The sequence below is a fragment of the Prinia subflava genome, assembly GCF_021018805.1.
Source record: "Prinia subflava isolate CZ2003 ecotype Zambia chromosome W unlocalized genomic scaffold, Cam_Psub_1.2 scaffold_22_NEW, whole genome shotgun sequence".
Classification (NCBI taxonomy): domain Eukaryota; kingdom Metazoa; phylum Chordata; class Aves; order Passeriformes; family Cisticolidae; genus Prinia; species Prinia subflava.
Window position 1 is genome coordinate 938,795 of NW_026960606.1, and position 19,912 is coordinate 958,706.

General features: G+C 43.5%; 1 protein-coding gene across 3 annotated transcripts in view; it reads right to left on the minus strand.

The window, feature by feature from the left end:
- LOC134564878 (zinc finger SWIM domain-containing protein 6) overlaps window positions 1-19,912 on the minus strand; it is a 208,266-nt gene that overhangs the window by 109,138 nt on the left and 79,216 nt on the right. Inside the window, exon 2 of one of the 3 annotated variants that reach the window (XM_063424157.1) lies at window positions 18,436-18,582. The exons of the other annotated variants lie outside the window; for them this stretch is intronic. The gene's annotated coding sequence lies outside the window, so the exon portion shown is untranslated. The remainder of the gene's footprint in view (window positions 1-18,435; window positions 18,583-19,912) is intronic. 3 annotated transcript variants of the gene reach the window in all.

Consider the following 19,912-nt stretch of genomic DNA (forward strand, 5'->3'; position numbering starts at 1 on the left):
GAGTCTTGTTATAGCATGTAGATGACGTTCTGATAGCCACTGAAACTGAACAGCAATTTTACGATCAGACTGTGGCATTGTTGAATTTTCTGTGACTAAGTGGATAAAGAGTATCCAAAGACAAAGCACAGAGTCCAGACCACAGTAACCTACCTGGGATTCAAAATCCTCCAAGGACAAAGGAGGCTGGGACAGGAATGAAAAGAAGCAATTTGCCAGCTCCCACAGCCACAAACAGTAAGAGAGTTGTGTGCCTTTCTCAAGATGATCAGATGGTGTTGCCTGTGGATCAGCAATTACTGGCTGCTGGTAAAGCACTGTATAAGCTCTTGAAGAAAGATCAGAAGGATTTTATAGTCTGGACTGATGATCCACAGGCTGCCTTTTTGCAACTCAAGTGAGCCTTTATGCAGGCCCCTGCTTTGAGGCTCCCAGATCCCATGTGCCCATTTGAACTATTTACTGATGAAAGACAAAACATAGCACTGGGAGTGCTGTGACAGTTCCTCAGGGACCAGAGGTGAGCCATGGTCTACTTTTCAAAGCAACTAGATAATGTCAGCCAAGGCTGGCCTAGTTGTCTGAGGGTAGTAGCAGCTACTGTTCTCTTGATCCAGGAAGCTCGAAAACTGACTTTGGGACAAAACGTTGTTTATGTATCACATATGATGTAGTCAGTACTTGAGCAAAAAGGGGGCCACTGGCTATCTCCTAGCCAGATGCTAAAATATCAGGTAGTCTTGCTGGAGCAAGACGATGTGACACTCAAAACAACTTCTATCGTTAACCCTGCTATGTTCTTATTTGCCCAAAAAGTAGAAAGAACTCCAGAGTATGATTGCTAACAGACTATAGAAGTGTGTTCCAGCAGACCTGACTTAGGAGACTGACTCTTGGAAAGACCTGACTGGGAATTGTTTACTGATGGGAGCACCTTTGTGCGAAATGGAAAACAATTATGTGGATAAGCAGTGACTACACACCATGAGTTAAATGAATAGGGGGCACTCCCCTCCAATGTTTCGGCCCAGAAAGCAGAACTAATTGCACTCACACGAGCATTGGAACTGAGTAAAGGAAAATGAGTTAACATTTGGACTAATTCAAAATATGCCTTTGGAGTGGTACATGCATATACTGGGCCATCTGGAAAGAAAGAGGCCTTTTGACATCTCAAGGCACATTGATCAAAAATGAAAAACATATCTTGGATTTACTTGAAAGTATCCACAAACCAGAAGTTGCCATCATGCATTGCAGAGCACATCAAGCAGGTAAGACCAAACTGGAATTGGGAAATCATTTAGCAGATAAGGCTGCCAAAGAGGCTGCAGAAAAAGGCACATTAGAAAACAAAGTTTTATCTTTAATACCCCTGTCAGAGATATCTCTCCCAGTAGAGAAACCAAAGTATAGTGCTAGAGACTGTCAATTAATTGAAACCTTAGAAGCAAAATTTGATCCACAAGGCTGGGCAGTGTGGTGGTGTGGGTTTTTGCTTTGAGTTTTCAGGCTAGCTTTCTATTTAATTTGTGTGTTATGATTTAAATTATACATACCGTTATGTGTCAATTCTCTGTATCCCTGCCTCTGTTGCTAGAATTTTCCTTGCCAATCTTCCCTCGCTCGATATATCATTTGCTGTTTTGTATCATTACACTGCTTTTGCTATTCCCATTGGATTTAGTTCTTTATCACCCGCCTTAGACTCCTCCCTGAGTGCATTCTCATTGGTTGTTTGCTTTGTATTGCCTGTGTATAAAATCCACAGCGGGACACGTGCTCCCGGTCCTTGGGGTTCAGCTTTTAGTTTTTATTCTTCAGTAGTACCGTTAATAAATCTCCTCAGTTTACCCCAAGACCCGTCTCACCTCTGCTTCATCTCTGCGCCCCAAAAGCAACCGCTGAGACCATTGAAGTTCCTGAGCGGGGAGAAAGAGTCTCCCCGGGGGGAATGTGTCGCACCCCAATGCTGCCTTGTGCGTCCTGGGAAACGCACACCGCAACAGGGCAGTTACCCCAACCAGGCAAATAGTAGTCCCTGAACAGATCTTGTGTGAAATAGTGGGTCATGAACACAAAGCCACTTATTGGAGTACTAAAAAACCTTTCAAACATTTGCAAAAATCTATAATTAGGTCTAAAATGGCTCAGATTTTACAATCAAGAATCCAACAATGTATAGTTTGTAAAAGAAACAACCCTAACATAGCTATCAAAGTAGTGCTAGGAGCCATAAAATCTGGGAATGTTCCGGGTGAATACTGGCATATTGATTTTACTTAATTGCCCAGAAAAGGAGGATATAAATCCCCACTAGTTCTGGTGGATACCTTTTTTGGGTGTCCAGAAGCCTTCCTTTGTCACACTAACCAGGCTAAGGAAGCGACTAAAATACTGTTGATTCAAATACCTACATTTGGGCTATCTTTGGGAACATTATCTGAAAGAAGTTCCCACTTTATTGCAGAAGTGGTACAACATGTTAGGAAAGCCTTGGGAATAGCTTGGGATCTTCATACTCTTTATAGGCCCCAAGCTAGTGGCAAAGTAGAGCAAACGAATTATGCAATCAAATTGCAGTTGGGTAAAGTATGTCAGGAAACCTCCTTGACATGGGTCCAAGTCTTACCTGTTGCTCTACTTCAAATTAGAATTCAGTCACAGGGCAGCAGCAAAATAAGCCTCCATGAGCTGCTATGCTGTCGACCCTACCAAGTACCACACATTCCAGGAAACACACACATAAAAGGAGGGGTCAATTTGAATAATTACCTCATTTCTCTTTGTAAAACTTTACATGATTTGCAGCTAGCAGTGATCTCCAGACTGATGGGATTGGACAAACCAGTGCATGAGTTCCAACCAGGAGACTGTATCTATTTGAAAGACTGGGGAACTGTTCCGCTACAGCCAAAGTAGAAGGGACCTTTCCAAGTACTATTGACAACTTTTACTACACTGAAACTGGACAGAGTAAAATCATGGATATATTATTCCAGAATTAAAAGGGATGAAGCCCTCTGGTTAACTGAACAGTTGTCTGAGAAAAAACAAGATGCCTAAGTCTTGTTTTGCTATCCTGATAATAGTTAATTCAGGCTTGATTTGGGAGAAAAAATTCCATCTAGTTTTATTGATGCCATTTTGGGTTTTGCCTTTTTTTCCTTTTATATGTTCTCTGTATTCTTCGCACATATATATTTGTAGCTCTGTAGCCTATTGTATTAGTGGCTAATTTTCCCAGTAATTTCCCATTGCCTTTCCCTAGGCAGAAAGACAAAACAAATTCCAGAGCTCTAAGCCCCAAGGGATACAAGGCCTCAGTGCTATCTTGGTTGTTCCTGGCTACCAAGGTTAAGAACAACTGTTCAAGATACATTTTCATGGACAAAGTACAGCTAGCACCAAGGGGGGGTGCTCCAGAAAAGGGGCTTGACCTGGAGGAGAATTGAATCACCATTTGTCTTCCTAATTGGTGCTTTTTATCAATTATGCTAATTTCCTAAAACCTATATAAATGTACTCACCCCTGGGGGAGTGGGCTTTTGTGGACATCTTTCCATAACTGCCCCTGAAGGCCTTCAAATAAAGATCTGCTCTTATATTACCTCCTTACTAAAATTATCTCAAGTTTCATTTCCAGGTTGGGAAAAAGGCAACAATATTACTAAATGTGATCCCAGTGTTGCACAAAAATGGGAGAAATTAATACTAGTAGAACAGAACAGCGTAGCCCTGGGAGAAGTAGATAAAGGATGTAACTTAGGCAAACAGAAGTCATGCAATGTTGCCGGAGATAAGCCAGAGTCAAGACAACACTCAATATGACTTGGAAATCTTGCTCATTTATTCAGCTATTTGGCATACATTTATACTGTGCTGAGCATATCATGCACCTAACTCTGAACATCATTGGTTAAACCATAGTGTTCACGCATCCTTGCAGTATATATAACTGGCTTAGAAGCTCTGTCCACGCGGCTGGATGCTGTGAGCCTTCCCCAACTTATGGTCAGCGCATCCTGTCTAACATCCTGTTATAGCTATTGCTCCAAACTTTACTTCATCCTTATCCCATCTAAAGAACAGTTCAAGGACGTTTCAGCTTCTACTCATCCTGTAGGCTAAAAGCAGGATTGTGCACATCCCTGCTTTTCCAGCAATGCATCCACAATGCAAAATGCAAGCAGGATACCAGCTCAGCTCTGCAAGTCTGACAAAGCAGAAGTTATGTAAAACAATGATATTGCACTTATTCAAAAGTGGGGGTAGAGGAACAGCCACCTAGAAAGAACATTGGACATAGAAGATCACCAAAGACTCCAAAGAGCCATACAAGGACTTCTGATAAGGAGTATGACTATGTAAAATTAAGTAATACATATAAATCAAGAAATTGGGGCTAGCTAATGAATATGTAATCAGTGTGTGTGATAAAAACTCTGTTTACCTGATGCTTGGGGCACTCAGTTAGAGGAAGGATCTTCTGAGTGACCAGCATGCTGCAGTAAAGAATGCCTGCTTTCTAATACTCAAAAATGTGTTAGAAAGTTTCTATCTGGCCAATTTTGGTATAAAAACATCAGAACATCTAGGAAGAGATACAACATACAGATGGGCTTGTGATTGTGGAAAATAGGGTTATTTAATTCATGTTCTATAAATAATTCTAGATTGGGAACTGTAATATATTGTATAAAGGTATGTGTGTCTGCTCAACCCGCACATTTCACGGACTTCTGTAAAGCCCCTCTCCTGATCTTCCTGGTCCCAAAAATAGAAGGTGAGAACACGAGGCACTGATGACTTACCCCTGCCTACGTGCAGCTAAACTCATCGGGACTCTCACCGATCAAATGCTACGTGCCAACAGGACCATCACACACCTCTACGGCTCAGAGCAGGGACTCTCACCGATCAAATGCTACGTGCCAACAGGGACTTTCACCGATCAAATGCTACGTGCCAACAGGATCATCACACACTTCTACGACAGTTACTCAAAGCAAGGACTAACTCTGGACATTAGCATTTGAATGTGCCCGGGGACCCTTTCGGGATTTAGTATAAACAAAGTTAATGGCCGATGATTAGTGAAACAATGGGAGAAAGGTTGCCGAGGGGGAAGTTAAGGGTATTTAAGTTAAGCCTTTAGGTGGGCAAAAGCGTGAACCCAGCTAGATACACCGGCTGCCAGGTCCTGTGTCTCTGGGGTCACCCTTGGCTCAACTTTTCCCGGGAGAACTTCTGTCAAGTAAGTGTCGCTGTTTGTGGGGTTCGTATTGTTTTGTTTTTATTGCTTAAAATTGTTATAATTTGATTCCAAATTTTGTGATTTGAATTTTAATAAACCAAATTATTGAATTTGGCAATAAATTTGTCCTGGCATTTATAACATGATCAAGGAGTGGACCTGACCATGGTGTCACACAGGTTATTCATGAATGTGAAATGTGCTGCAAAATTAAGGGAGCTACTCAAGTGAAATCAACCCTGGAATAGAGGGCAGTGGACAGGTTTCTGACATGGTGAGGCCTGGCAAATTGACTACATTTGACCACTGCCATGAACATGCCACGGCAAGAGCTGCATACTCACCATGCAACTACTGGTTGGCTGGAAATATATCCAGTAAACCATACTACTGCTCGAAACACTGTCTTAGGCCTTAAGAGACATTTTGTGGTGACATAGTACCCCAGAGAGAACTGAGTCAGACAATGGGGCTCATTTTCAAAATAATCTTATAAACTCTTGGGCAAAGAAACATGGCATTGAGTGTATATATCACATTCCTTATCATCCACAAGCCTCTGGAAAGATTGGGAGGTATAATGGACTGCTAAAGACTATGTTAATAGGCAACGGGGGATGGAAGCATTGGGATGCAAATTTAGCAGAAGCCATTTGGCTGCTAAACACCAGAGGATCTGCTAACAGCCCTGGTCCTGCCTAAACAAACCCCCTACACACTGTGGGAGAAGAAAAGGTCCCCATACTACACAAAGGGGAGTGACTGGAGAAATCAGTGGGGATTTTTCCTCCCATGGGAAAAGGCAAACCTATTTCTTGAATTGTCTTTGCCCAAGGACCAGGGTGTACTTGGTGGGTAATGCAGAAGGATGGGGAGATCTGGAGTGTGCCTTGAGGAGATTTAACCTTGCAGGAAAGTAATCTGTGGTGTGAGATGTAAATCACACAAAGTAAAGTAGCAGAAATTACATGAACTGAGAAAGAGTGAATTTAGTGAGGAGCAAGGAGTGCAACGATGACTTGAGCTGGGCCGGTGTCACTGCCCAATGATTGAGCATGCTGTTTCTCCTGTCCTGTCTCTCCAATATTCTCCTCCACCCCATCAATAGGCTGGGGGTAGGCAAGATCCTAGGAGGGAACACAGCTAGACCAGCTGATCCAAATTAACCAGAGATATTCCATACCATATGATGTCATCTCAGATATAAAAGCTAAGAAGAGGAGGAAGAGGGGGTATTTGTTATTTACAATGTTTGCCTTCTGGAGCAACATCTACGTGAGCTAAAGCCCTGCTTCCTGGGATATTACCTGTTGTGGTGTATCCTCCCTCTTTTCAGTCCACACTAAAATCTGAGAAATGCTTGTTAGGCCTCGATATTGAAAAACAGCACTTGGGCTCAGCTCCTCTTGATCTTATCAGAAACACTGTCTGCTCCCAGGAACTGCTGCTGTCTAATGAGCTCCTTTTTTCTTTATGAACAGCCTTGGAAACTATTTTTCTTGCCTGAATGGCATGACATCCTTGTTCTCACACTTTCAAAGAAAGTGTCCTGACCCGAAGTGTGGCCAGAATGAAATATTGTTCTGGCTAAAGCCCCTTCTCTTGCAGCCCTATCAACAGTGTTACAAAATGAGACCCTTTGAGCTCTTCTGGACCACAGTGGGCTGCAATCAGCAACCTCCCTCTGAGTGGGACACCTCTCAGAGCCAGTGAACTCTCAAGTTTGCTAAACTCGGAGGATCACTGAACAATGAGTCCTAGGCCAATACCCCCACTCCTTAAGGCTCAACCCTTTGCCTGTTGAGGAGATGCAAAAGCATCTGGAGTATTTCACTACCTTTGTGGGGATTTTTTTTTCTGGTACCTTGCACTGACTCTTTGTGTACATACATGAGTGCATATGCTATAGCAAATATGGGAGAAATGCTGCTTTCTTATATATTGTTAGGGTAACAGGTGTTGGTGTAGGGAAAGAGTTAAACAGAGAGAAACAGCAGTAGCGCCAGCAGCAGCAGTATCTCTGACACAGCCTGTACCTGAGACAGAACTGGATGAACAAGTTTCTACTTCTATGTCAACACAGAACTGTACACTCTTCGCTCCTTTACTAAGGCTTTGGAGAGAACAATGGAAAATGTCAAGAGCACAAATTTATTGTAGAACTGTGATTACATCTGTATTCTGTAACCAAAAAAAAAGCTCTTAGGAATAAAGATATATATACTGACGATTCTGAGTATCTCAGATTCACTCTCTCTGCTGGTGGGTCTCATCCTTTCATGTATCACAAGATGTTTAAGTACCTTAGATATCTAAGTAAGTTAGGCCTTTAAGTAAGTTTAATATAAGTTAGGCTAAATGTTGTTAAGTGTTATTCCTTTGTTAAATTGTTAAGGTTGAGTTATAGGTTAAGGTATAATTTAAGTGCTGTTAAGTTTGAGTGCTGTTGCGATTTTAGGCCATATTCCTTTTTATCCTTGCCCTTTCTATCCTTTGTCACATGCACCTAAACACACACACACTCACACACGCACACGCGTGCGCATCACTCCTCCCTCAGGTAGTTGTTGCCTCATTTCTGTTTTAATTGACTGGACTTTGTTGCTTTGGGTGTTTTTGGTTTTTTTTTTGACTGCCTGGTAAGTAGTAGAGTGAACCTTGCCAATGAACTTTGAAATGCTGTCACTTAATATTAAATCTGGTTTCTACTGATAGCCTTGCCAGTGATTTTTTAAGCAATCTTAAACACTAGTTCGTAACAATTTGGCCTAGTTGTGGCAGGATGGCAAGTAATAAGTCCAATACCTAAGTTCTCAGACATGGGCTCAGGATAATTTGTATGACCAGGAAGCTGTGAAAGGACATTTAAAAGTTGCTAGGTGCTGTTAAAAGAACGGGAAAGATAAAGAAATTATGTGCAAAATGCTAGGCACCTGTCTAGAAGCTGCTTGCCAATACCACAAAGATAATATTAAAGAGAAACAAGAACTGAAAACTCAAGTGGAAACTAGGAAAACAAATGAGTTTATTTTTGTCCTTGCAAATAGAACAGATGAGACTGTTATAGGAGGAACAGAAAGAGAAACAAAAGCTGGGAGGAAAAGCTGAGCTGATGCTTATGCAGGCTCCAAAACCTCCTGACATTGTGCAAATTGGAAAATTAATTGCATCTCCCGAAGATTAAGATGGTAACATATGGGGTGATCCCAGTGATAATGAACCAGGGAAAGATGATTTTTTACCTCCTTAAAATTCTGTGTATGAAGCCAGACCCTTTATAAAAACTGAGATAACCACTGGACCTTGGGATGGACAGGGAAATCATACCAAAAAACAACCCTGTTTGATCCAACTCAGATGACTAATTTACAAGAATGCTATGGCCATAAGCCAGATGAAACTGAATATTTGTGGCATTTGTTTAACTGGAGGAGACCGAATCCTATTGAATGGTGAAGAGGCCAATGGATTCTGGGGTCCTGGCGTTATTTTGTATTCTGGTCCTCTTCCCCCAAATGATCCCCATTCAATTACAAGAAGGATGGCATACTGGGCTGGCAGAATGGATGTGCAGGAGAGAGCAGAGCCTCTGGTAATACTTATCAATTCTTTGTCTAAGCTCTCCCCTGCTATTACAAAAGCTGCTTTCGTCCAAGCCGTGCATAAGCATCAATCTCTGCAGCCAAGGCCTTTAGTATGTTAAAGCCACTAATTAAGGGGGCACCTGCCTTACTCAAATCCTACCTTATTGCAAAATTATGAAGAGATATAGCCTTTAATGCACAATTGGTTAGAGGGGTGGAAGCAGCCTTAAACCCTAGGGAAATCCCCACCTGGGCAGCATTAATGCATAATATAAATCATGTCCGAGAGATGGGATGGAATGATCTCCCCAGTGATACCAAACACTGGCTGTAATATCAGACAAACTATTCACGGGGAACAGGACTTGCAGATCATTCGCCTAAAAATCATAGGTGTAAAGAGTTATATAATCAAGCATTGTCACTAGGCATTCCAAAAGCTGCACTTCAGAGACAGTCTATTAGCACTATCCAGAGCCTAATCAAAGCATTTCTGAGATGACATGACAAAAATCAGGGAGGAAATACTCTAAACACACAGACAGCAACACTGATATGATCATCAACTCATGGGGGGGGGGGAATAGTAACACTTTTTCTTCTTGAGATCAGGACTCAAAGAACAAATAAAGTCTGGATGGCATCTTCTGGGAATACACAAGACAGAGAGTCAAACAGCCTTGATTAGCATAGCTGGTTTGATAACCAAGATGCCAAGGCAGGAACAAACAGAACTGTGAAAATTACAGGAGATGGGATTACACCTGCTTACGGGAAGAGAGAAGATTCAATCAACTTCTGCAAGCAAAGAATTGTTGTAAAATGCATGAGTTTTATGTGTGATTTTTAACCTGATTATTGTAGTAGAAGTTATTAACCTGTTTGAAATAGTATATAAGCTTTTGGGAAACCCGAGTAAAATCGAATTCTGATCACCGAATCAGTCTTCCCATCTCTCATCAATCGCCAATAGCATCTGGGCCTGCCAGTCCAACAAGTAGAAGCTGATTAATGGATAGATAACAATAGCCCATATATTCGGATTCCAGTTGGTCCTCATTGTCAATTAACCAAATTTCTAATAGATACAGGAGCACAATTTCAATATTAACACAGCATGATGCCAAAAAGCTGAGTGTGCAACTCAAAAGGCAAAGAGTAAAAATCACTGGAGTAAACAGAGCAAGTGCTGTGTGTAAAACTGGTAAGGTTAATTTGTGGCTACTGGGCAAGAAGCACATATTTTTGACTCACTTTGCAATTAAAGATCACAATGAAAATATTCTGGGCTTTGATGTGGTTGTGCTTTGACACTGATCCAACACCAGGCACCCATGACAGTCACTCACTCACCCTCCCCTGCCACAGCTGGGAAGAGGAGGGGAAAAAAAAATTAACAAACACTTCATGAGTGAGATAAGGACCGGGAGAAATATTTCAAGGCCAAAGCAGGCTCAACTTAAGGTGCAAAGTGAATTTATTACTAACAGAATCAGAGGAGGATAATGAGAAGTGAAATAAGCCCTTAAAATACCGTTTCCCCCCCAGCCCCTCCCTCCTTCCCACCGACAGTGCAGGGAGACAGGGCATGGGGGTTTTGGTCAGTTCATCACCGAGAATTTCTTCTGCTACTCAGGGAGAGGAGTTATTCCCCTGTGAGACCATGAGGTCTGTCCCATGGGACACAGTTCTCCATGAACTTCTCTGGTGTGGGTCCACTCTTAAGAGCAGCAGCCATACCACACCTGCTGCAATGTGAACTCCCCCCATGGGCAGACAGTTCTCCCAAAACTGCTGTGGTGTGGGTCTCTCTTTCCATGGGGTGCAGTCCTCCAAGGACAGGCTGCTCCAGCCTGGAAGCAGGGGCTCCATCTCTCCAACAGGTGTTCCACTGGATCACAGCCTCCTCCAGGCATCCACATGCTCTGGCATAAGCACCTACCCCACAGGCTGCGGGTGGATCTCTGCATCCCCCGTGGACCCATGGGCTGCAGGGGGACAGCCTGCTTCACCCTGGTCTTCATCACAGCCTGCAGAGGAATCTCGGCTCCAGTGCCTGCAGCACCTCCTCCCCCCTCCTTCTCCACTGACCTTGGTGTCTCCATGTTGTTTCCCTCACATGTTCTCACCTCCTCCTCCTCTTTGACTAGGAGCAAAAAGCTTGTGACTTTGTTTTGATTTTCTTCTTAAATATGTCATCACAGAGGCATTATCAACCTCTCTCATTGGCCCAGTTTTGGCCAGCAGCATGTCCATCTTCAGAGCCATCAGCCATTGGGTCTGCTGGACAGGAGCCATCTTTGTAGCCCCTCTGCTGCCAAAAAACAGGCCATGCCAAACCAATACAGATATTTAGATTGGTTGAACCTGGCATCTGCCAGATGGCAGCATGTGGTCCTTCGGTTGTAATATCAACCTTTACCCAGTCAAGAATTCAGAATTTACGCTGGGTGTACTCTGCACAGCATCTGCAGTCTCCAATTCAAAAATGACTTATGTACCACAATACCCAATTCCTGCTGCAGCACAAAAAGGAGTTTCTGAGGCTATAGCATATTTGGAGAAACAGCAAGTCAGCTCCTGAGTGGATTCTTCATATAATTCACTGCTATGGCCAGGGAAAAACCATCGGGGCAGTGGCATTTTACAGTTGATTATCAGCATTTAAATCCCACAGAATCACTAACACTGGCAATCCCTAATATTGCAAATGTATCAGCTACACTGCAAGCAGCTGCATACCCATGGATGGCAGTACTAGATACAAAAGATATGGTTTCTATGGGTCCCTTAAAAGAGGAAGATAAAGAGAAATTTCTATTTACCTGGGAAGGTATGCAGTATATCTTTAACAGGCTCACTCAGGGGTATAAACATTCATCCATGATTGCTAATGTTGCACTTGATGAATTGCAAAAGCATCTGAAGTGAGTATTTCACTACCATCGAGGGGAATTTTCAACAGGTACCTTGCACTGACTCTTTATGTCTGTGTACATACATGATTGCATATGCTATAGCAAATATGGGAGAAATGCTGCTCTCTTAGATGTTTAAGTACCTTAGATATCTAAGTGAGTTAGGCCTGTAAGCAAGTTTAATATGTTAGGTTAAATGCTGTTAAGTGTTATTCCTTTGTTAAATTGTTATGACCTGAGTGCTGTTAATCCTTTTTATCCTTGCCCTTTCTATCCTTTGTCGCACAAGTGCACGCGCGCGCACACACACACACACACACACATACACATCCCCAAATTCCTCTCCCAGATAGTTCTTGGCACATTTCTGTTTGGATTGACTGGACTTTGCTGTTTTGGGGGTTTTTTCTTTTTTCCTTGATGTGCTTTAACTGTCTGGTAAGTAGTAGAGTGAACCTTGCCAACAAACTTTGTCGTGCTGTCACTTAATATTAAATCTGGTTTCTATTGATAGCCTTGCCAGTGACTTTTTAAGCTATCAAACACTCATTCATAATATGGCCAGACATTGCTGACTGATGGGAAGTAGAGAATATCTTTGTTTCCCCTTTTGCTTGTGCATGCACAGCCTTTCACTTTTGCTTTTGTAAACTGCCTTATCTCAACATACAAGTTGTTTTCCATCTTATTTTCTTTACCCTGTCCAGCTTAGAAGATGGAGTGATAGAGCAGCTTGATGGCCACTGGGCATCCAGCCAAAGTCAATTCAGCACAGTATCTAAACTCCTATTAATTCTGATAGAAAAAAAAAGGATATTTTAAAACTTGCCCAATTATCTACTCCACCAATATCATCACTTAATTTGTCAGCAAATAATTCAAGCATCCAAAAGGCTAAAATTTTCATGAACAGATGAGTGTCTCCAGAAATATTTAGTTAACAGCAGACCTGCCTTTAATTTCCTACTCTTATTCAGATACAAATGCAACTCCCACCTTCTCCTCCCTCTCCACTGACATTTTTTGAGAATTCATTTTACAATCAGCAACATTTATAAACAGAGATGTTAATCAAAACAATTACAGCACTAAAACAGTCAAGTTACCCTGGGAGGTCACTGTGTTATTGTCCTGGTTCTGGCCAGGACAGGGTTAATTTTTGCAGTAGTCAGAAGAGGACATGGCTATGACCCAGAGTTTATTCTATACCACCACACATCATTGCTAGGGGAAGGGAGTCTCTTCTGAGGAGAGGGGGTTCCTTCCAGTCAATTAAGCATGGTGGAGGAAGCACAGAAGAAGCTCCAGTTCTGAGCTGGAGGGAGCAGTGGGGGTAGCATGGCAGGGATTTCTGTGGTGAGCAATAACATTTCTTTTCTTGTACCCTCTGCATTAATGTAGTTGTTTCTTATCTCATTGCTGCTTTAAGTATATTGTTCTTATCTCAACCCATTATCTTTACCTTTTGTGCCTCCAATTCTCCTCTCCAGCCCACTGCAGGGGGAAGGGGAGGGGGGGAGCAAGAGAACAGCAGTGTGTTTTGGAGTTTCAGTGGAAACATCAAATTGGGCAGTACCCATTACTAAACCACAACAGGTATGTTGATCCTGACTGCACACTAGGTGCCCATCAAAGCTGCTCTATGACTCTTCAGCTGGAGATGGTGGTGGTGGTGAATATAACAAAAGGCTCATGGATCAAGATAAGAACAGGGAGAGATTACTCACCAGTTACCATCATGGGAAAAATAGACTCGACTTGGGGAAATGGCCTGGTTTGAGGGGGAAGTGAGTTTTCCAGGAAGTTGTGGTCAAACCAATCAGGGGTCAGGTTTTATGTTGGCACCTGGAGTGACCACTGAGGGGTTGGACATGCTTCTGAGAACACAAGGGGTTAAAAGCAAGGACTTCCAGAGGGATTTCCTTTTTGGTTCTGGTTTCAGAAGAGAACGCATCCTCTCCTCCTTCCCTGTCCAGCTTACAAGGCTGGGTGGGGGAGGGAAACCATCCAGCCAGGCTGAGGTAGGCCGGTGCCCCGGGGGAGAAGAGAGTGAAAGGGACTGGAGCTGGGCCAGCCCCATCCAGGATGCAAGGGTGGAGAACTGTGGAGGTGCCTTCCATCCCCATGCCCCGCCCCCCCGCAGGGAGAAAAGTGCCCAGCTGTGTGGGGGAGTGCCCGAGCCTGCGGCCCTGCTGGGAGCAAGAGACTTTTAACCTTTTCTTGGCAGAAGAAAACTTTTTCCAGACATTGATTCTCTTGGCTGGTGGTTTGAGAGAAGAGAGAGAGACAGCCTGGGACTGAGATGATAAAGGAAGATGAAAAGAATCCCAGATGGGCAGAGATGAAGAGGAGTGGCTTTTTGGGCTGGACTTTTCTTGCATAATGTTAGCCATAGACTGAACCTGAATCCTCCTGAACATAAGACTGTATCTGGGTGGATGCATTTGGCTCCAAACCAAAGACTTTGTGGCAGTGACTGCCAATGCAGGAGTGGAGAACAGAGAAGAGAGGAAGAGGGTGTGGTGGCGCCCTCTGCCTTCAAGGATGAAGTTCTCTGTTCCTGAAACCCTCGGCCCCAGGGGAGATGGGGGGGGGACTGCTGTCCCAAAAATGAAAAAATGGTTGGTTTTTGGTACTTGGCCAAGCCTCCTTAGAGGAACCCTATATGCAGCTTTGGTCCATGGATGATGGTGATAGCACTGGACATGGAAAGGAGGGTGCCACCATGGCAGACTTCTCCGGGTGGTGCCACGGGTGACATGGGAACACGGGAGGGTGGACCTGTGTTTCCTGTGGGGGGTCTATGGTGGGAGAGAGACTCCTCTCTCCCTGGATGAATGAAATATTGGTTCTTTCTGAGTGATGATGACTTTGATTGGGAACCCAGGGTTTTGGTTTAAGCAAGTAAGATGGAAGGCAACATGTAAGTGCTAAAAGTTGGAGTGTGGAATGGGTGGAAATTGGGGGAGGAGAAGAAATGTTCTGGGAGGTTTTCATTTCTGTTTTTTGTGTGTTTATGGTTTTTTTTCTTTTCTATTTTCTGTTCTTATGTAGTTTAATAAAGTTTTCTGTCTATTTCCAAGTTTTGGGCCTGCTCTGCTCTGTTCTTGACCACATCTCACTGTAGCTCATTAGGAAAAACATACACTCATGGGTGCACTGGCATCTGGCCAGCACCAACCCATGACAGGAAATTAGTTTAATTTATTACCAATCAAATCAGAATAGCATAATGAAAAATAAAACCAAATCTTAAAAACACCTTCTCCCCACCCCTCCCTTCTCCCTGGACTCAGTTCTTGATTTTCTCTACCTCCTCCCCAATAATGGTGCAGTGGGATGGGGAATGAGGGTTGTAGTCAGTTCAACACATGTAGTTTCTGCCACTGTTTTCTCCTAAGGGGGAGGACTCCTCACACACTTATCCTGCTCCAGCATGGGGTCCCTCTCAAGGTAGACAGACCTCTATAAACTGCTGCACTGTGGGTCTCCCACAGTCTCATAGTTCCTGACACCAAACATGCTCCAGCATGAGCTCTCTCTTCACAGGGTCCACAGGTCCTGCCAAGAGCCTGCTCCAGCGTGGGCCCTCCATGGAGTCAGAGCTGCCTTCAAGTGCATCCACATGCTCTGGTGTAGAAGCCTCCATGTGCTGCAGGTCGATATCTGCTCTATAATGGACCTCCATGGGCTGCAGGGGCACAGCTGCCTTACCATGGTCTTCACTGTGGGCTGCAGGGGAATCTCAGCTCTGGCACCTGGAGCACCTCCTCTCTCTCCTTCTTCACTGGCCTTGATGTCTGCAGTTGTTACTCTCACATATTCTTACTCCTCTCTTTGGCTGCGATTGCTTCTCCACAATAACTTCTTTCCCCTTCTTAAATACATTATCCCAGAGGTGCTATCACTGTTGCTGATGAGCTTGGGCTTTGGCCAGAAGCAGGTCCATCTTGGAGCTGGCTGGCATTGGCTCTGTGGGATGTAAGGGAAGCTTCTGGCAGCTATTCACAGAAGCCAACCCTGTAGCTCCCTGTTACCAAAACCTGGACACACAAACCCAGTATGCCCACACTTCTAAAGTTACAGAGGATTTAAAGAAAAAAATTTGCTCCCCTTGCAGGTAAAATGTAGAAGCTCTGTATTAACAACTCTGCAATGATGTACTGTGCCTGGTAATTATGCTGAAATACTTTCCTCTTCTTTTTCTGTTTGTGTATTTAAAGAAAGAAAATGTTGCTACTAAATATGATCTTTAAAAAGATTTCAACATGTGTGTGCTGGTTTTGGCTGGGATAGAGTTAATTTTCTTCTCAATGGTTGGTATGGGGCTATGTTTTGGATTTGTGCTGAACACAGGGTTATTAATATAGAGGTTTTTTTATTGCTGAGCAGGGCTTGCACAGAGCCAAGACTACTTGTACTTTTCTTACTGCCATGCTGGTGAGGAGGCTGAGAGTGCATGGGAATTTGGGAAGAGACAGCCAAAACAGGTGACTCCAACTGACCAAAGGGCTATTTCAGATCAAATGAAGTCATGCTCATTATATAAAGCTGGAGGGAAGAAGGAATGGGGGGACATTCAGAGAGATTGTATTTGTCTTCCTAAGTAACCATTACATGTGATGGGGCCCTGCTCTCCTGGAGATGGCTGAACACCTGCCTGCCCATGGGAAGCAGTGAATTAATTCCTTGTTTTGCTTTGCTTGCATGCACAGCTTTTGCTTTCCTTATTAAACTGTTTTTATCTCAACCCATGAGTTCTCTCATTATTGCTTTTCTGATTCTCTCCCCCATCCCACCAGGGGCTGTGAGTGAGCAGATTTGTGATGCTTAGTTGCTGTAGGGGATTAAACTACAGCAGTCCTTTTTTGTGTTTAATGTGGGGCTCAAAGTGTTCGAGATAACAACAGACTTGATTGGGATGTGCCAGATTAAAGTTATAGCTGTTATGAGACAAGAGGTTAGAAATTAGAGGGTGGTTGATTAGAAACAGATACTTAGATGATGCATATTGGTTAATAATTGCTGTGTTTGCGAATGTACTGTGCTGGCTGCTTGCAAAGAGAAGAGGGTGTACTTGCGAAAGCAACATGAAAGAATGCAAGGATATGTGATAAGGAGAAGGACTGCCTGCAGAAGCAAAACAAAAGAATGCTAAATTTGCAAGGCTACTGAGATAACAAGGCTCCTCTGACCCCTAAAACCAGATTAGACCAGCCTTATGGATTGGACTGTGACCAGGGGATCAGAGAGCATGCACAGGGAGGTGAGGTAAAAAGTTCAACCTTGATGAAGACAACTTACTTTATCCCATATGACCACTGACCACTGGCACAAGACCATCAGAGATAACTGCACAAGTGCAGAAAGACTGGTAAGATAATTAGCATACAAAGCAGGGCTAGGCTGAACTAGGAAATGAATATGCATAGATGTATTGCAAAACTTAATGCATGTGTGACATTTTAGAGGATAAAAGAGAACAGGGAGTGAGCGAGTGATTGTGCATGCCTTTGCAGAGATATCCCACATGCGCCCAGCACTGATTAGATACATACCTACTCTCTAACTAACTCTTAGTTGTGTAGGTTTTTTTCCACGAAACAGTTAATACTGTTTAGCTAGTAATCGGCAGGCTTCTGGGCTTGCAATGGGCTTGCTTGCCTGACTGTCTATTACAGTCTTGTGCTCATTAATGGCCACTTTTTGCTTTCACTGCTTGCTGTAGTGATGTGCTGCTCATCACCTTACTCTGCTGTGCCTGGGAATGTTTTGATAATAGGCATGGAGATGTGCCTGGGCTGGCAAATGGCCAGGGCATTGCTGCTGTATGTGTTGCTGTGATGGATAGGCTGGAACTCCAGTGTGAACTCATGTTGAAGGGACTGTGACCTGTGTATGAGTCCATGTGGGAGCAAATATCCACCTGCAGCCTGTGGAGGACTCCATGCCAGAGCAGGTAGATGCCTTAAGGCTGCTGTGATGCCCATGATGCAGCAGGTTTCCTGGCAGGACTCATGACCCCATGGGGGACCTATGCTGGAGCAGCCTGGTTCTAAAGGACTGTACCGTGTGGAAAGGACCCACACTGGAGCAGTTTGTGAAGAACTGCAGCCTATGGGAAGGACCCACATCAGAGAAGTTCAAGGAGGACTGTCTTGTGTGGGTGGGAAGAGACACAGCTGGGACAGGTGACCCCCAACTGACCAAAGGGACATATTCCAGACCATATGACATCATGCTCAGTATATAAAGTGAGGGGAAGAAGGAGGAATGGGGGGATATTTGGAGTGATGGTGTTTGTCTTCCCAAGTCACCATTATGCCTGATGGGGCCCTGCTCTCCTGGAGATGGCTGAATACCTGGCTGTTCATGGGAAGGAGTGAATCAATTCCTTGTTTTGCTTGTGTATACAGCTTTTGCTTTACCTGTTAAACTGTCTTTATCTCAACCCATGAGTTTTATAGTTTTTTACTCTTAAAATTCTCTCCCCAATCCTGCTGATGAGGGCCTGAGTGAGCAGCTGTGTGGGGCTTGGTGGCTGGCTGAGGTTAAACCACAACAGTGTAACTAAACAATTCAGGAAATTTCAGCTATGAAGGCATAGTGGGGCTGTTAAAATTTAACCTACCAGACATCAATTCTCCCCCTCTACTCTATCCTTGTGAGACCTCACCTGAAGTGCTGCATCCAAGTCTGAGACTCCCAGCATAAGAAAGACACAGACGTGTTGGAGTAGGTCCAGAGGAAGGTCATGAAGATGATCTGAGGGCTGGAGCACATCTTCTGTCAAGACAGGCTGAGAGAGTTGGGGCTGTTTAGCCTGGAGAAGAGAAGGCACCAAGGAGATCTCATTGCGGCCTTCCAGTATTGAAAGGGGACTTATAAAAAAGAGGGTGAGCAATGGGCAGACAGGGACAGGAGATTCAGATTAGATGTTAGGAAGAAATTCTTTATTCAGAGGGTAGTGAGGCACTGGAACAGGTTGCCCAAAGAAGTTGTGGATGTCCCATCCCTGGAAGTGTTCAAGTCTGGATTGGATGGGCCCCTGAGCAACCTGATCTGGTGGGTGGCATCCCTGCCCATGGCAGATGGGGATGGAACTTGATGATCTATAAAGTCCTTCCCAAACCAAACCTTTCCATGATCCTATGATCAAAGGCTGCCTTCCCCAGTAGCCCACAACACGGTAGAGTACTGAACAGGAAGGGCTATTCCTATCCTACAAACATAGCCTTAATCTTTCTGAACCTAACTGTCTCAGGGTCACAGATCACAGTATATTCTGAAAGGGACCCACAAGTATCATCAAGTCCAACTCTTAAGTGAATGGCTCATATGGGAATTGAACCCACAACCTCGTTATTAACACCATGCTCTGACCAACTGAGCTAATCTCAGGGTATAAGCTTCCTCAAACAAAATATCCAAATCTTGTAGCATGAAAACCAAAAGATGCACTGTGCTTTGCTAGAAAGCTTTCACCAGCAGTAAGTTATAGCCTGCCAAAAAGAGAGATGTTACATAGCTCTGGAAGATGGCAAAAGGAATCACTTGCATGGGGACTCAAACAATAATGACATTTCACTAAGATCCAAAGGGACAAAAAAGTCTCTTGAGCTAAAAGCTGCAAGCCCTCACTCAAAATATGTATTTCCCTTCAAAAGGAAAATTCCTCTTTTATTCAAAGTTACAAACCTTCGTTGGCGGTATTTCTCCACACAAAAAACCCACCCAAGAATTCCAGTGTTTCAGCCTTTAAAATAAAAAGCTTGCTTTTTATTATCTAAGGACAATAAAAGATTTGCACCCAGAAAAGCATGTGTTTATTACTATTTATGTTTCACCTTAGCCCTTCAGCTGTTGCAGTTCAAAATGTTTTACTCTTTTCAAACCATCACATGACCAGTAATTCAATCTCTGCTGACATTTTCAATGCACAGAAGCTTCGCATTATACAAAAATGCATGTAGAAAAGCAGCTAGAGAATTAAGACATATCAAACATTCATGCAAAGTTTTGTTTCTGCTGAATACTCACCTCAGAAACAAAAAAAAACCCCAAAATTTATTAAAGGGTAAAATATAGCTTTTTCAGCTGATCTACTTTTGGAAGAAAACTTCCAAAGTGCCATCAGGAGGAAAGCATTAAGC